This window comes from Eupeodes corollae, unplaced genomic scaffold (genome assembly GCF_945859685.1).
Source record: "Eupeodes corollae unplaced genomic scaffold, idEupCoro1.1 scaffold_1228, whole genome shotgun sequence".
Lineage (NCBI taxonomy): Eukaryota > Metazoa > Arthropoda > Insecta > Diptera > Syrphidae > Eupeodes > Eupeodes corollae.
In genome coordinates this window covers 1-5000 of record NW_026605791.1, presented here as the reverse complement: position 1 = coordinate 5000, position 5000 = coordinate 1, and the positions used below count along the sequence as shown (strand labels likewise).

Sequence of the window (5000 nt, the reverse complement as noted above, 5' to 3'; positions counted from 1 at the left end):
TGCAATAAAGTCGAGTAAACTTATCTATACGCAATGGTATACATTTATTTCCCATTTTTTAATACTTACTTACTTTTTTAAATACTTAATTCAAGGCTTATATTATTATTTTCATATGCTAATTATATTTCTGAAATTGATGTTTTTGCAACCTTTTCTCCTTAAATGTACTTTAGATTCGGTATAGCATTAAGAACAGTACCAATTTGCATTGGTTCAGAATGCAAAATTTAATTTTTTCCGAATAAGCTGTTAAAAGGCTGAGCTCAAAAATATTGCCTAGTGAAAAAATTAAAATAATTTATGCATTTCAAATATTGATGGTAAGGCATTATATGCTTTCAAAGCTACAAAAAAGCTGTATTTTCATTTTTAATTCCTTCTTTAGCAAATACCGGTCATCTTGTTTTTTTATTTATTTGTATAAAATCAGGTTTTCCCGACGTAAAAATAAGATATTTTGATAATTATTCAATGACCTATTTAATTTACTTCAAATAAAAAGTGTGAATGATCTCATTTTGTTTTTAACTAATCAAAATCCTTATTTTTCGTTTTGGTTTGGTTGCATATATTCTTCCTTAGAAAAGTTAATTGAGGGGTACAATTACGCTGGGCAACACTATTTTTTTCCAGGCAATGAAGTTTGGGTTTTTGCTTTAATTCATATCATAACTAATGAGAATATCCTAAAACTGTATCTAGAAGCTAAATTGTTTTTTGCATTATACAATTTATTGTAAAGAACTTTTTTGCGTTTTACCCAAGCCTCAAAAGCACTTTTTTTGGTTATCTTTAACGTTTTCAAATTGATAGGATATTATATAAACTTTCTGTCAGAAAAAATATAACGTGCAAGATTCGAATTTAGGACAACTTAAACCTTTGAAAAAGTACTGTGATTGCCGGACAGAAAAAAACTTAATTTTGCCGAACAGTGTTGATTTCAAAGTTAAATTAAATATTTTAAGTGATAATTTCATACCTATTCGGTAAGTATCTAACCTATACAATTTTGTTAAGTAATTTTTTATACCATTTACATTTTCGGTTCTTTAATTGCAGTTGCTTCATCTATAGGTTTATCCTATTAACGAGATTTGGATAACAAATTCTAAGTTTTCATTAGCCAATAAGCATGCAAAAATTTAATTTAAAGTTCTTAACAAAAGGAGAAAAGTTATTGAGTTTAGAATTTCAGCTGCATGCATAGTTAAGGCGGCATGTAAACACATACCTAGAAAAGAGATGTAAGCTCATCATTATGTTGTTTAACTTCGCGCCATCAACAAATCAGAAACGGTCAATTTGCTTTCTTTATCTACCTATCTCGCTTGGAAGCATCTAAAAAAGAATGCCTGAGTTCTCCTCACCCATTATATTCGTTACGTTCAATTGCCAATTTATTCAGCAATATTTTAGTTTTATAATTCACCCATACCAATAACATAGTTAAAAAATGTGCCATGCTAATTTTCCTAACATTTTAGATCATATACCAATACATATTGGTAGTAAGCATAAGTAAATAAAGAAAACGGCGACAAAAAACTCCTCCGCCATTGTATTCAGCTGTTTTATTCAGCATTCTTCTTGTTTCAGACAATTTCCAAAAGCCAAAGTCAGTCCATCTCAAGTGTTCACTTACAAAGGTTCGGTCTACGCAATTGAAAGTGAGTTCAAATTTTAAACATTATTGCAGTATCTTGTGCTTAAAAAAGTAAGTTTTGTATTAATATTTTAATTTCAAGTTCTTATGGTGATTAAATTTATTAAAATGTGTAACAATTTATTTTTTTGCATCGTCTTTTCGGTGACTCAAGATAAAACTCCCTAGTTAATTTTGTTTATTGTATTAAATTTCTCAAAATGTGCAACGCTGCTTCGTGGCTGCGCCGATTTCTTTATTTGTTTATATTTTATATTTTTGTTTTAATAATTGCATTTGGTTCAATTTGGATTGTGTCGCGGTGATTTTGTATTCAGGGAGTTTTAATTTACTATCGAACGGTACGCACACAGGAATATATTATATGTATACATATGCATGTGCATGCACATTAGGGTGCGTTTCTTGCGACTATTTTTGTTTGAAAATTTTGATGGAAACATACATTTTAGCCCTCAACATCAATATTATCTTAATAATCCACGACATCTTTTCCAGATATTGATCATCAATCGATACTTTTACAGCTGAGAGAGATAATACTATAAAATATCGCTGAGTCATTCAAATTTAAAGAAAGTAAAATAAGTTTCCATGTATAAATGGCAAATATCCCATGCCGTAGGTGAGAAATTAATATTAAAATTAAGGACTCAAGTTTTTGTTTGAATACATCAAAAATGTCCATCATGGGAATAAAATAAAGATAGCAAAAAAGGCACCTTAATGTGCACATTAGTTTGCAAAAACACAAACACATTTCCCTTATTTTTTGGGTGATCTACCAATACATATTGATAATTAACATAAGTAAATAGAGAAAAAGGAAGCGAAATAAGTTATCCGCCGTTGTATTCAGCGCTTTTCATCCATCATTCTTTTTGTTTCAGACAGTTATTATTATTATTAATAAGTGGCGCGACAGTCCATTGAGAACCAAGGCCTAGTGACTTACAACTCTCAACCATTCCTGTGTGCGAGTAATGTTGTCAGGAATGGAGGGGACCTACAGTTTATATGCCGACTCCGAACGGCTAATTTTGAGAAAGCACTTTTTCATGACAATAGTTACTCTTGGAGAAGTTGTCAATTCCTCGCAAGAGGCAGTACCCGTGAAAAGATTTTAGATGGCATAGGCAGGGATCGAACCCAAGACCTCTAGCATGACAGTCCAACGCACTAACCATCATGCCACGGGTACCACGTTTCAGACAGTTGCCAAAAACAGTTTCCATCTGAAGTATACGACTATTTTACGCAGTTGAAAGTGAGTTCCAATTTTAACCCGCAAATACCTAAAATTTTTTAAATTATTCAAGTACCTACTTGCCAAACAAAGTAAGTTTTGTATTATTATTATAATTTCAAGATTTTTTGACGACAACTTAGTTCATGGATCATTTATAAAAATGTGCAACATTATTATTTTTAGTTTGTGGCTGCGCCGATTACATTTGCATAACAGGGGTTAGGCACAATGGACACTTTTAGAGAAAAACCCTTTAAAACATCGAAGACTTCGATACAATTCTTCAATTTGTAAGTACTTATTATTTCGTACTCTTTATTAAACAATATTTTCTCAGGTAATGGTTGCATTTACAATATACTGTAACTATTATCGAAGTTACATAAAATATATTTAACTAATTTAAATTTTAAATTGAGAGCCTTTAATATCTTTTTTTATAACTATCTGCTCTTTAAGTTGATCATTTTCCACTAACAAAACAATTAAGCTAAATTTTTTCTATTTTTTTAAAGGTACAGAAGATCAATCAAACGCAAAATGTTCAATTAAAAATGTCTTAACACAGCAAGAAGCTTGAAAGTGCTTATTCCTTTTTGATTTTTGTTTCGGTGCGATTGTTTTTATAACTTATAAATACATTATATTTAAGTTTATCATTTTACATTCTTCTATTTATAGTTGTTTATACATTCAATTACACTACAATTATGAATTAATAACTTAACAAATCTACATTTTCAGTGTTCAAGCCAAATTCAAGAAAACTTGATGGAGGTAAGGAAATTACTTCAAGTCAAAAAACAAACCTTACCTTAATGCTTTATGGAGAAAATAAAGCTGAAAACTCGGAAGCGTATTTAGCTATCGATGACAGTCTATACACATGCGAAGTGCTCATAAGGACAATAGATGCACGTTTCAAGAACTGCTACTAGCATTGAACGCCCAATTTCATGAGTCATACCATCAAATTCAGTACCTTACACTACAAACATTATACTACAGTTAATTGACTCAGAAGACACCTTACGTAAGTCCTAAGCATTACAATTATTTTTATTCTAAAATACAAATAAAAATCAAGTTTGTATAACTTATTTGTAAAGAAAATCATTTAAATTTCATTTATAAGAGGGTTTATAATTTGCTTGATAGAGATCAAATCGTTATTTTATTCATAACTCATGACATGAGGTATTTTATAAAAATTACAATTATCTTTTATATTTTTTCTTAAGTGTTTGCTTAATAACTTGCAATAATTAAAAGTTTAGTTTGTAAATCAAAGTTATGGCTTAATTGAAATATAATGTACCAAACAATTAAAGTTTTTATTATTTGTAAGACAAAAGAAGATTTCACTGGTCCTTCCAGAAGAAAGGTCAATAATTTATCGACATTTATTCAATTTTCGGATACCTTTTGATTTCACTATTAAATTCTTTTGGGTAAGGACTATCTGAATTTTCGCAAAAACGTTTCAGATTTAATATTGCAATTTAAAGTTGAAGATTTCATAGGGTAAGTATTTATTGATAATTTAATCTTTTCAAGTATCTTATTTTTCAGATTCATATCTTCCAAATAATTTATTGAAATTTCTTTTAGGTGAAATTAAAAGATTTAAAGTTATTTTCAGGAACCAATGGAGAATTTACAATAATTTGTGGTTAAATCCAAGTCCGTATTTGAAAACAATCTAAAATAATTGGGATTTTGCCAAATAAATTTCGGTGCAATCCAAATTTCTAAAGGTAATCTACAAAACTAGTTGGGAATCCCAACAATAATTATAGGTAAAATCCCGTCCTGTATATGCAATGAATCACTAATTTTTGGGATAATATCCATACATTTAGGTGAAATCCCAAAATAAAAAGATAATCTACAAAACTATTTGGGAATATCAACAATTATTATAGGTTATATCCCATTCTGTATACGAATTTAATCAATTATAGTTGGTATTTTATCAATAAATATAGCTGAAATCAAAAAAATCAAAGGTAAGCTACAAAATCAGTTTGGAGTTCCAACAATAATTATAGGTAAAATCCCACTATTCATATGCAACGAATC

At 29.4% G+C, this 5000-nt stretch overlaps 1 long non-coding RNA gene across 1 annotated transcript; it reads left to right on the top strand.

Moving 5' to 3' along the window:
• Positions 1–1221: 1221 nt before the first annotated feature.
• On the top strand, positions 1222–4529 carry LOC129953608 (uncharacterized). Its single transcript, XR_008782560.1, has 5 exons — positions 1222–2294; positions 2881–3007; positions 3102–3208; positions 3434–3529; positions 3663–4529. It is a non-coding gene; the product is annotated as an uncharacterized LOC129953608 (long non-coding RNA).
• Positions 4530–5000: the final 471 nt, after the last annotated feature.